Raw genomic sequence first — 13,918 nt, 5'->3', positions numbered from 1 at the left:
ATAGTAAAAAGGTCAGTAGTTGCTAGGGGTTCAGAGGGTTAGGGAGAGGGATGAGCAGGTAGAACACAGGGGATTTTTGGTTTTTTCTCTCTTTTGGAGACAGCCTCGCTCTGTCGCCAAGGCTGGAGTGCAATGGTGCTATCTTGGTTCACTGCACCCTCTTCCTCCCGGGTTCAAGTGATTCTCCTGCCTCAGCCTCCTGAGTAACTGGTATTACAGGTGCACGCCACCACGCCTGGCTAATTTTTGTATTTTCAGTAGAGACACGTTTTCACCATGTCGGTCAGGCTGGTCTCAAACTCCTGACCTCATGATCCACCTGGCTTGACCTCCAAAAATGCTGGGATTACAGGTGTTAGCCACCATGCCCGGCCTGAACACAGGGGATTTGTAAGGCAGTGAAACTATTCTGTGTGATATTATAATGGTGGACCCATGAAATTATACATTTATCAAAATGTATGCCTAACAGAAATGTAGTCATATGTCCATCAAAAGACATGAAGAGGACTGTCCACAGTGGCACTGTTTTTAATAGCCTCAAACCAGAAGTAATCAAATGATTACCAACAGGAGAATGGATAAATACATTGTGATATACTCATACCATTGAGTACTAGGCAGCAAGAATGAGGAAACACTACTGCCTTGCCCAACAACATGGGTGAAGCTCACAGATACGATGTTGATGAAGGAAGCAAGACAAAGAAAAGGACCTGCTGGATGAGTTAATTTATGGGAAGTTCAAACACATAAAACTAACCTATGGATCTACAGTTACTTGGGGGGAGGTACTGAGTGGGAGGGACTGTGAGGGAGGCTTCTGGGTGCTGAAAATATTTCATATGATGATGGGACAGACTGCACGGGTGAATATGCACGTGAAAACTGATGAAGCTGTACATTTCAGATACACGCATTTTATTCTAAGTTTAAAAATACAAGGGAACTTAGAAATGGCCAACATTATGAAAGCAGAATGCAAATGACTAAAGCTTGGGAAATAGTGGGTGAGAAGTTCTTTTGAGGGTTTCCTGCCCCGAGAATGGGATCCTCTCACTACAGCACCACCACCCACTCTCTGCCCTGGGCCTAAAGGCCCTGAGGTCAGGGGGGGACCTGTCCCTTATCTGGTCTGTTGATCAGTGGAGGCACCAGGTTTAGGGGGTCAGATACCAGTTGCCGCCCCCCCGTCCCCAGGGCCAGCTTTGAGCCCTGCAACATAAGGCCTCAGGATCATGAGGGCAGATTCCTGTCTGAGCCTTTACAAACAAACTGGAGGCCTTTGGGGGATGCACACGCTGCCGGCCCTGCCCCACCGCTGCTCACCCCCACGGCATGGTGGGCTTTCTCCTGGGCCTCTCCCGGCCTGTTGTCATCTTGTACTCAAGTGTTGTCCAGCATCTCCCTATGGGCTTGGCCTCAACCTCCCCAGAGTCACTGTGGGACAGGTCACTTCCCTCCACCTTCCCACACCTCACTTCTATCTCTGCAAAGTGTAGGCAGAGAGAAGATTCAGGAACCACTCAGCTAGATGCACAGACCAGCCCCTGCAATGCTGGGTTCCCTTCTGCAACGCCCCAGGCAGTTACTCAGCCTCTGTCTAAACACCTCCTGTCGAAGGGAGCTCACCGCTGGCTGATGGAAAGTGCTTCCTAGAAATATATGCAGCTAGTATAGACCTCTTTTTGCAACAACAACAACAAAAAATTTAAATGATCATCTACCAATCTATCTAAATATTTATATAAACATATAAATACATATATGGCTACTCTGCATAGATAAGTTCTCTCTGGAAGGCTGTAAAATAAAAGAAGCAAGATGTACTCTCCACTCTGACCCATTTGCACCTTTTGAATTTTGTACTATGTAAGAACATTACCTAGTAAAAGTAGACAGATGTCTGAAAGAAAAGCTCTGCCCAGGCACGGTGGCTCACACCTGCAGTCCCAGCAATTTGGGAGGCTGAAGCTGGATGATCACTTGAGCCCAGGAATTCGAGGTTACAGTGAGCTGTGATAGTGCCACTGCACTCCAGCCTGGGTGACAGAGTGAGACGCTGCTGAAAGAAAGAAGGAAGTGGAGGGGAGGGGAGAGGAGAAGAGAGGAGGAGAGGAGGAGAGAGGAAGGAAAGGAAGGAAGGAAGGAAGGAGGGAAGGAAGGAAGGAACGGAGGGGAGGGGAGGGAAGGGGAGGGGGAGGGGAGGAGGAGAGGGGAGGACGGGAGGAGGGGAGAAATCAGGAGGGAAGGGAGGAGAAGGGGAGGGGAGGAGGGGAGGGGAGAAGGAGGGGAAGAGAAGAGGAGAGGAGGAGAGACGAAGGAAGGAAGGAAGGAAGGAAGGAAGGAAGGAAGGAAGGAAGGAAGGAAGGAGGGAGAGAAGGGGAGGAGACGAGAAAGGAAGGGAGGGAGGGAGGGAGGGAGGGAGGAAAAAGTTCTAATTCTTACCCTCCCTTGGCTGCACCTCAACCACGAGTCCACCCATTTAACCTGGATGAGATTAAGGTTTTGAAGACAGATGTCTGAGCCTCAATCTTGTGAGACAGTAGCAAATTGCAAACCTTCTCTATAGCAAGCTTTCTTTGTTTATAAAATGTGAGACTAACGATACCTGCCCACTGGGTTACTGCGAGGCTTCAGTAAGGCCATGTCCGGCTCAGAACAGGTACTTGCTTGATAAAGTTTAATTACTGTTATTTAATCTTGTCCCCTTATTTTGCATGCATATGTACACCTTTTGATTTACAAACTATTCTATTTAACTCTCATGACAGGCAATGTTGGGTTTTGTTTTTTTTTTAGACAGGGTCTCACTCTGTCACCCAGCTGGAGTGCAGTGGTACAATCATAGCTCACTGCAGCCTCAAACTCCCGGGCTCAAGTGATCCTCCCGCCTCAGTTTTCCAAGTAGCTGGGACTATAGGCATGTGCCACCATGCCAGCTAATATTTTTATTTTTCGTTATTCTGAGACATAGTCATGTTCTGTCACCCAGGCTGGAGTGCAGTGGCACAATCTCAGCTGGCTGTAACCTCCACCTCCCGGGTTCAAGCAATTCTCCTGCTTCAGCCTCTGGAGTAGCTGGGATTACAGGCATGCTCCTGCATGATTGGCTAATTTTTGTATTTTCAGTGGAGAAGGGGTTTTGCCATGTTGGCCAGGCTGGTCTCAAATTCCTGACCTCAAGTGATCCACTTTCCTCAGCCTCCCAAAGTGCTGGGATTACAGGCATGAGCCACCATACCGGGCCTTTTAAATTTTTCTTTTTTAGAGAGACAAGGTCTCATTCTGTCACCCAGGCTGGAGTGCAATGGCACAATCTCAGCTCTCTGCAGCCTCCACAACCCTGGATAAAGTGATCCTCCCACTTCAGCTTCCCTAGAAGCTGAGACTATAGGCATGCACCATCACACTCAGCTAATTCTTTTTTATATTTTTTGTAGAGATGGGGGTCTCATGATGTTGCCCAGGCTGGTCTCAAACTCCTGAGCTCAAGCAATCCTTCTGCCTTGGCCTCCCAAAGTGCTGGGATTACAGGCCTGAATCACCACACCCGGCCACCATGTTGGGTATTTATAACTCCATTTTACAGATAAGAAACTGAGGCTCCATGGTTTGCCCAAGGTTACATAGCTGATAGGTTGCTAAGCCAAGAATCAGGCTAGCTACCCCCGAGGATAATGCTGTCTCCCCCATCAGACTAGCTACCCCCTGAGGATAATGCTTTCTCCCCCATCAGACTAGCTACTCCCAGAGGATAATGCTATCTCCCCCATCAGACTGAGTAAAGTCTATATGCCCTCCAGCCAGTCCGCAGCCTGGGCATGGGTAAATCTATACCATTTGGCACAGGGCAGCTTCTCACAGAAGAAAGCTTTAGATGGCAGGAAAACTCCCTCCTGATGTCTGTGGCACTCTTGCTTCCTCCCCAGGCTACCTCTGGGTCTGGAATCTTTGTTTGGCATCTTAAATTATTCTGAGTCCCACAGAGGTGCCTCTCTTTCCCTTCTCCCCTCACCTCTGTTGCTCCAGTAACATCCTTCCTGAGCCCTTCACCTGGAAACCTGGGTTTTCAGAGAAGTTGAGGAAGAGACTGGGGTAGGGCTTTCTCCATAATCTAGACCGGGCCAGGCTTTACCCCACAGAAAACTGGGGCTCCTGAGACATGGTTGGAAGAGACCAGGAGAAAAGATTGGGAAACTTGATGGTCCCAGAGTGGTATGAAGATGTTACAGTGAGAGGCCAGCACAGGAAAGGCAGCTGTAATTAAGACCTCGATGGAGGTCAGCGTGGGCCAGGAAGGCAGCTCCCGGGCCTCAGACCTGGCCCAGACACTGGAGGGCAATAGTTCCTCCAGATTCCCTCTGGACATAAGGAATCAGCAAGGAGGCTCTCCATCCCAAGGGAGGATGTATTTGCAGTTTATTTCATTAAAGTCCATCCTGCCCCTGGGCTCCAGAGGGTTCGGCTCACATCTGTCCTGCTCAGCAGCACCTGGCACCAACAGAGCTGGCACATGCAAGGCACCTGCCAACTATTTGTCAAACGGCTAAGTGGTACCCCATAGGCTACCCCATTCACCCCGGCCTCTGCACACGGCTGCCTGCAGCACTCACCTGTTTCTGTGTACTCAGACCAACCCCGTGTCTGGAGTTTCTGGCTGAAGTGTCTCCTGCATCCTCCCTGCGGTAGCCTTACCCCTGCTCCTGCGAGGTCAATGGAGCCTCTGGAGGGAGGCATGGGTGATATGGACAAGGAGCCACAGTGGCAGAGTTACTAAAGCTCCCTCAGCTCCCGTGTGGAGGAGAAAATCATCACTGCAAATTTCCCCCACAGCGCCTCGCCCAGCTCCTCTCCCGATTCTAGCCCCTTAGCTCATGATTTATAGCAGGAGCCTCGGTGGCCAACTCTGTAGGAGGAAAGCAAGCACCTGCAGCCCACACGGAGGGGTTGTCTCACCCCAGGCCTGGGGCGGGGACCCCAGATGTTCACCAACACCCCTCATCCCCCACCCCCAGGCAGGGCTCTTCTGTCTCCCAGCAGGCATTCTCTGCTGCAGTGGCCATCACATTGTCCACCACACCATGGCTGCCCTGAACCCTGAGACCTCTGGGAGGGGAAGCCAGGAAGGCTTCCCACAGAGGGAATGAATCCCACAGAGGCTCATTCCACAGCCACTCGCCTTGACCTCCAGTTCTCCCTCTGTCCAATAGGACTATTGGGGGATGACTGAAATGGGGAGGACTCTGGCCAGGGGCCCTGCTGGAGGAGAGGAGAGAGGCACAGCATTCATTCTTTCTTCTCCATTCATTCATTCACTCACAGCCATGGGGACCCAGGTTGCACAGAAATGCGGCTGTGGAGTCCTGGCCTTATTCTACCACATAGTGATGTGGAAAGAGCCCTGGGCTGCGAGTCCACAGGTCTGGATTCTAGTCCTGGCTCTAGGTAAATATCTGGCCCTTTCTAGGTGTTGGTTCCTCCATCTGTAAAATGAGGACCTGGGTCAGGTGGCACCCAAGCGTTCAGGAGGAACCTAAGGGGGCACCTGTCCACGTCTGTGATGCCTGGACTCAGGCTCACATCCGGGGCTGGCACTCACTGTCTGGCTCCACAAGTAGCGCCCTGCACTCCAGTCATGTTAGGCTGCTCCTCTTCTACTCCCCAGTCCTAGAGGAGCCCAAGAACAGGGCCTGCTGTCCTAGACCCATTCATTCATAAGTAGAGGGGGTGGGTGGTGACTGACAAGGTGTCCCCATCACTCCTGGGGCTCTTCCATGGCAAAGGCCCCCTGCCTACCCCAGCCTGAAAGCACAGGCTCCTAGGTCTCCTACCACCAGGAGCAGCAAGACTTTGCCTCTGCCTCCTCATTCCTCCCCCTAGAATTTACCCCAAGGCTGAAGCCTCCCCCTTTCCCAGGCACCACTGCCCAAACCAGGCTGGGTTTCCTCCAGCTCCAGCAGGAACCTGGGAGCCAGGCAGCTTCTGAGAGGTCCGGGCTAGGGGGCACCTCTCTTCTGCCTATCCCCAGTAATAGGTAGGCATCAAGGTGACTCCCCAGATCAGGGTCCCAGGGATCAGAAAGAGGACTGGGTGATAAAATGACAACGGTTGGGGGACAAGCCCTGCAGCTCCTGCAAACGTTCAATGAACTGAAAGCAGTCCCTCCGGCCACAGGGCTCGGGACAGCACACTGGGTCCGCTGGGCCCTGTGAGTCATGGGTTCTCTAAGGCCCCTGTTTCCTACTATAATATCACCAGTACCAGGAGACAGAGGATCCAAATGTACTTCAGCCTAGTTATGAATGGATTTTTGCCTGTAAGTATCTTATTCTTTAAATGCCTAAACTCCCCAGGACAGGGTCTTTTTCCATCAGACTGGGGAGTTCCCAAGGCAGAGCTGTATCTCTGCCATCTGATTGCAGGTTCTCCTAAATAATAATAACGACAACCACACCTACTGAGCCCAGCCCTGCTGTAAGCACTTTACCCATAACATCACAACCACCTTAAAAATTGTGTGCCGCTGTCATCTTTAATGTACAGATAAGGAAATGAAATTCAAACGGGTTGAGCTACTTGGCCAAAGCAAAAGATCACAACCAAACTCAAATCCCAGGTCTGGTGTGGAAGCCTGAGCTCCACCCACGCTGCTTCTGAGAGCTGAAGGTGGGGGACCCACACCTTTGATCTACTCCTTTTGCAATACAGAGGCCCAGAGGCAGGGAAAAAACATGCCCCCTAAGTTTGCACAGCAAGACAGAAGCAATCCTGATGCTCAAACCACGTTTCCTGAGGGCTTATCCTCAATTCTAGTCCACGTGCAGCCAGATCCTGCTGAGTCACAGGAGAAAGCAGCTCCCAGCACCCAGAAAACTGACAGCATGTCCTCCCCTCCCCACCCCCAGCTTCCCTTGGCATAGAGAACCCAGGTCTCCTCCATGAATGTGGCGGCTCCGTGGCTATTGGTCAGTGGTCTGTAAGCTCTTCCTGTAACACACACCCATTCGCGGTTCAGGTCATCAAAAGCCAAGCATATAATTTTTCATTTTTATATCAATCTGTGTTCTTAGGCATCAGTTTTACCCTCCTGGAATTCAGCTCAGCTGATGGTGAAATCATTACCCTTCCCTGAGATCTTGCATGAGAGGTAGGGAGTGGTCTGCATCCCCTCAGGGTAGGGAACCCGCTGGCTCAGGGAGTGATTTACCTCAGGTACCAGGACATAGAGGATCCAAATCCATTTAAGTCAAGTTATGAGTGAATTTTTGCCTGCAAATATTTTGTTTTCTCAATGCCTATAAGCACCCAAGGACAGGGTCTGTTTTTTCCCATCAGGCTAGGTGGTTCCCAAGGCAGACTTGTACCTCTCCCATCTGATTGTGGGTTCTCCTAAAATAGGAATTAGGTCTCCCCCCTTAGACTGAAGGCTCTTAGGCCAGAGTTGTGACTCCTTCATCAGATAGGTTATTCCCCAAGGATAACACTGTCTCCCCCATCAGACTAGCTACCCCCTGAGGATAACGCTGTCTCCCCCATTAGACTGAGTAGTCCCTCCAGCCAGTCCGTATCCTGGGCATGGGCAAATCTATACCGTTTGGCACAGGGCAGCTTCTAACAGAAGAAAGCTTTAGATGGCAGGAAAACTCCCATGTCCCTTCCATCCCATCCCCAGGGAACCAAGCCAAAAGAGGCCGCTGCAAACGCTCCTGGGGGCCTGTCCCAGACCAGCGAGGTCCAGCCAGGCCTGCAAGCTCCTCTCACTGCCTGCCACCCCCACTGGGCAGCCCAGCACCCCTTGACCTCATGGCCTTCCATCATGGGAGATCTATAACATTTACAATCCCAAAACAAAAGACCCCGAGAGCCGAGGACAGAATTCATCTTCCCAGCTGACAAGCCCCGTTAATTAACGACTTAGAAATCGATGACGAGAAGGGACAGGCGGCAAATGACACCTCATTGTAGGCCAGGAAGAGGGAGGGAATGTCCGGGGACTGGTGGACACGCACCGTGGGGCTGGCGGGGTGCCTGGGAGAGCCACCCTCCCATCTGTCACTGTCACTTCAAACGCGGTCGACTACCTCCCAAACCAGAAATTCTCATTTCCCACCATGGCAGACCCCCAAGAAAAGTAGGGAGGGACTGTGCCAAAAGAGCGAAGGGAAAGTAATTTATGGAGTACCTTCCATGTGCCGGGCACTGAGCTAGATGCTTCCCATTCCTTACAACTTCTCACAGCAACCAGGGGAAGTAAGTTTCGTGATTCCCATTTTAGGGATGAGAAAATTCAAGGGCGGAGGAAAGTCAACCTAAGATTGACTAAGGTTGGGATTGTGTGCTACAGGTTGATAAAATCAGCTCTGCTTCTAAAGAGGCAACTTGATTAAGGCAAAGAGCTCTGGATTTGAAAACAGAAGATCTGAGACTAAGCCCTGTCTCCAGCCCCACTGTCTGTGTAACATTAGACAAGTTACTTAATGTCTCCGAGCCTCTGTTTCCTCGTCTGTAGCAGAGGGAGAAGAATCCCTCACCCTTTCCTCACCACACAGAGGCATCACATACTCTTGCAGAGGAGCTTGGGCTACCTAAGGCCTATGCTTGGGTACGGGCTCAGAGGTTATTTTCTGTTCATCACACCTACCCAACTTTGGGGCAAGACGTGGGATGAAATGGTATGAAAACCCAGAAGGGAAGGCTTGGGAGGGCCCAAGAGTGTCCATCAAAGATAGGAGGGCAGGGGCCAGGCATGGGGGCTCACACCTATAATCCCAGTACTTAGGGAGGTCAAGGCAGGCAGATCATTTGAGATCAGGAGTTCTAGACCAGTCTGGCCAACATGACGAAACCCCGTCTCTACTAAAAATACAAAAATTAGCTGGGCATGGTGATGTGCACCTGTAATCCTAGGCACTCGGGAGGCTGAGGCAGGATAATTGCTTGAACCTGGGAGCCGGAGGTTGCAGTGAGTCAAGATCACATCACTGCACTCCAGCCAGGGCAACAGAGCATGACTCCATCAAAAAAAAAAAAAAAAAAAATGACGGGGCTGGGTGAGGTGGCTCACACCTGTAATCCCAGCACTTTGGGAGGCCAAGGCGGGCAGATCATGAGGTCAGGAGTTCGAGACCAGCATAGGTAACACAGTGAAATCCTATTTCTACTAAGAATAAAATAAAAACATTAGCTGGGTGTGGTTGTAGGTGCCTGTAATCTCAGCTACTCAGGAGGCTGAGGCAGGAGAATAGCTTGAACGTGGGAGGCGGAGGTTGCAGTGAGCTGAGTTCACGCCATTGCACCCCAGCCTGTGCAACAGAGCTAGACTTCATCTAAAAAATAAAAATAAAAAATAAAAACCAAAACCAAAAACAAACAAACCAAAACAAAAAACAAAAAACAGATGGGAGGTTGGGGATGGGAAACAGTCTCCTTGGGCCCACCTGTGAGTTCAGTCTTTCTGTAAAAAAGGGAGCTAACAGCCTGGGTGTGGTGGTTCACACCTGTAACCTCAGCACTTTGGGAGGCTGAGGTGGGTAGATCCCCTGAGGTCAGGAGTTCAAGACTAGCCTGGCCAACACGGTGAAACCGTGTCTTACAAAAATATAAAAATTAGCCGGACATGATGGCAGGTGTCTGTAATCCCAGCTACTCGGGAGGCTGAGGTGGCAGAATCACTTGAACCTGGGAGACAGAGGTTGCAGTGAGCTGAGAACACACCACTGCACTCTAGCCTGGGTGACAGACCGAGATTCCATCTAGGAAAAAAAAAAAGAGAGAGATACCAAAGGTGCCTACTTTGTGGGAGTCATTGTGAAGTTCAGACAGACAATGCCAGTAAAGGGCTTAGCGTGGCCTGGAACACAGTAAGTGCCCAATACCTGTCAGAAAGAGTTGGTGTTCTCCCATCCCTTCTCCCTCCCCAGACAACTGTTTACAGAGATGTGGCAGAGTGAGGATCAAAGAAAATGCATGGAGCAACTGCCGACCCAGGGCTCCTTGCTGAGGGCGCCCCAGGGAGGAAGCACAGCTCCTACTCTTGGAGAAGCCCCTGAAAATGGAGCTCACAGTTACCATCCACCTGAGGAGCTCAATGCTGGGACATGGACTGGGTTCTCAGGGAGCCCAGAGGGGGCGCTGTCTGGCCTGGAAGAGTGAGTAGGAGACATGGTGGTGGGATGTGAGGAAAGGATCTCAGCAAGGCAGGCTGACGGAGTCCTAGTGCCCACACACAGCAGATGCCTCCCCTTCTTCCACCCAGCCCACAGTCAGCAGATCCAGGAGATGTCTGAGAAATGTGGGAGTCGCTGAGGCTGCTGGGAGTGTGAGGACAGGGGCAGGATGAAAGCCTAGAGGGGCTGGGGCCAAATGGAGCAGGGTCCAGGACACCACACCACGCCCGGGAGGGAGAGCCTCAGCTTCTGAGCGTATTAAATGGGGCCAAGTTCAAAGAAGAGGTGCACATGGCAAACAAGCACAGGAAGCGAAGCTCCGCCTCCCTAGGCACAGGCAAATGCAAATCAGAACCACGGGAAGATGGGCCAGGCGTGGTGGCTCACGCCTGTAACCCCAGCACTTTGGGAGGCCGAGGCAGGTGGATCACTTGTGGTCAGGAGTTGAAGACCAGCCTGGCCAACATGGCAAAACCCCATCTTTACTGAAAACACAAAAAATAGCAAACAAGCATGTGATCCCAGCTACTTGGGAGGCTGAGGCAGGAGTGGCTCGAACCCAGAAGGCAGAGGTTGCGGTGAGCCGAGATGGCACCACTGCACTCCAGCCTGGACGACAGAGGGAGACTGTCTCAAAACCAACCAACCAACCAACCACAGGAAGCTATCACTCTATCATATTGGGATTGCTATAATTAAACAAAAGCACACAGAAAATAAGCATCAGAGGGGACGTGGCAATACTGGAACCCTTATGTATTGCTGGTAGGACTGTAAAATGGTGCAGCCGCTGTGGAAAACAGTTTGGAGATTCCTTAGAAAGTTAAACTAAAATTACTATATGATAGCAATTCTATTCCTAGGTCTAGACCCAAAGGGACTGAAAACAGGCCAGGTCAAACAGATACTCGTACACCGGTGTTCACTGCAGCATTATTCATGATGGCCAAAATGTGAGAAAGCTGAAGTGTCCATCAACCAATGAATGGAAACACAAACTGTGACATAGACATAGATGGAATACTCTGCAGCCATTAAAAGGAATTAAGTTACGACACATGCTACACCGTGGATAAACCTCGAGGATACAGTGCTAAGTGAAATAAGCCAGGCACAAAAGGACACATATTGTATCATTCCACTTATGTGAAACATCTAGAAAAGGCAAATTGATAGAGACAGAAAGCAGATATTACCAGGGGCTGTGGGAAGGAGAGAATAGAATTTACTGCTTCATGGGTACAAGGTGTGTGTTTGGGGTAGGTAATGGCTGCACAACACTGTGAAATGTAATTAATGCCACTGAATTGTATACTTAAAAATAATTAAAATGGTACATTGAGTTATATATGTTTTATCACAATTTAAAAAAAAAAAAAACTTTAAAAATCCAACACAACAAAAAAAATGGGGCTAAAAATCTTTTTGGGAAGTATTCTGCTTTGTCTTTTTAGGGACTCATTCCTAGGGATCAGGGAGCCCTATACTAAGGGGACCCTCTGAATTGAGGCTGGGAGAATGAATGACGCTGCCCCCTCCTTCTTCCCATCTGCCCCCAAAACTCCCACCCACCCCTTTCCCCCAGCCCAAGCCACGGAGGGAAAGTTGGCCAGGCCTGGACACGCCTGGGCCTTCCTCTGAGAGCAGATGGTTCCACTCTCCTCCCCTTCCCCCACCCTCTCCCCCACCCCCAGCCCCCTTGAAGAAGAGACCTTTCCAGAATACGTCATCTCACCGGAGCCGTAAATGTCAAATTTAAATTCATACTTTGTACCACCTTTGATTTCAAAGCGGATTACACCTCAGTGGTGAAAGGCGGCCGCAGCGCGGGGCCTGAGAGGCCTCCTGGGCCTCCGCTGGCCTGAAGCATTGTTAACTCCTTCCAACTCATTAGCTCTAATCCTGATGGCACTGAGTAAGGGGCCTTGGGCTGCACCCGGCACTCAGGACCATATGTGCCATTGTATCACTCCTCAGCTAATCCAGCACCCGTCGCACGCACTGGCCCAGGGGATAGGGGCTGTGGCCACCCGCTCTGGCCTGAGATGAGTGCTGGTCCTCAGTGGGGGAGGGGAAGGAGGCAGGCATTCAGCCCCAAAGCCCCACAGAGCCTTTGAGGATCAGGCAGAAAGGACCACAGAGTGGGAGGAGTGGGCGAGGGTGCTGAGAGACACAGAACGACAGACAGATGTTAATCGGTGCTGCTATGCGTTTTCTCTCTCCCAATATACACTCACTCACATACACACACCTATTCACACATCCACACTCACACTCCACACACTGGCACACTCACTATACACACCTATTCACACATCCACATTCACACTCCATCACACACTGGCACACTCACTATACACACCTATTCACACATCCACACTCACTCCATCACACACTGGCACATTACCATATACACACCTATTCACACATCTACACACTCCATCACACACTGGTACACTCACATATACACACCTATTCACACATCCACACACTCCATCACATACCAGCACACTCACTATACACACCTATTCACACATCCACACTCACACTCCATCACACACCGGCACACTCACTATACATACCTATTCACACATCCACACTCACTCCATCACACACTGGCACAGTCACATATACACACCTATTCACACATCCACACACTCCATCACATACCAGCACACTCACTATACACACCTATTTACACATCCAGACATACTCCATCACACACCGGCACACTCACATATACATACCTATTCACACATCCACACTCCGTCACGCACTGACACACTCACTATATACACCTATTTACACATCACTCACACRTCACACACCAGCACACACACATATACACACCTATTCACACATCCACACTCATACCACACAGGCACACTCATACGCACCTATTTACACATCCACACACACTCCACACAATGGCACACTCACTATACACACCTATTCACACATCCACACTCACACTCCATCACACAGGCACCGTTGCTATACACACCTATTCTCATATTCACACACAGTCCGTCACACACTGGCACACTCACTGTCATACAGCATCCTGCGCCAACAGCAACACTGTTCACCTACACACCTAGCACACACAGATGCAATCACAGCTGTACACACTCACAATACCAACACCCAGAGGCACACCTGGGCGCCTACACACACATCCACACTCATGTACCCTAAATACAGCCGCACTCTCACAATACACACTCTTGTCTACCCATCCACACACACACACACACATATCCATGCACTCACAGACTCCCAGTCCACTCTGAAGAATGTCTGGTTTGTTTGAAAAACTAAAAGAGCTCCTGGCATTTTTTCCCCTGGCCTTTCCAGTGTCCAGAATGCCAGAGCTGGAAGAGACTTGAAAGAGAACTCAGTCTGCCCATCTCGCTTACCAGTGGGTAGACTGAACCTCAGCTGCGGCACAGCCTGGCCTTTCCTGGCCTGGCGATGTCACACAATTCTCTCAATGCCGTGAAGGCCCTGCTTCCTCTGCTAACTAAAAAAGTACAATATTCTAATGAATTTAAAAAAGGAAAAAAAGTATACTAGCACCTGCCCTGCAAGATTCTTATCAGGATGAAATGAGACAGTGTACACCCAAGTGTTTTATGAATGCAAAAGCACCCTACACACGTGTGTAAATGTCATAAATGGGTTTCCACGACCACCGTGAATAAGCAGCAATGAAAGACAAGAACCTAGAGCTTTAGGGTTTGCCTAGG

This window comes from Sapajus apella, unplaced genomic scaffold (assembly GCF_009761245.1).
Source record: "Sapajus apella isolate SASKATOON/1434 unplaced genomic scaffold, GSC_monkey_1.0 scaffold12, whole genome shotgun sequence".
Taxonomy (NCBI): Eukaryota; Metazoa; Chordata; class Mammalia; order Primates; family Cebidae; genus Sapajus; species Sapajus apella.
This window is presented reverse-complemented; position numbering follows the sequence as displayed.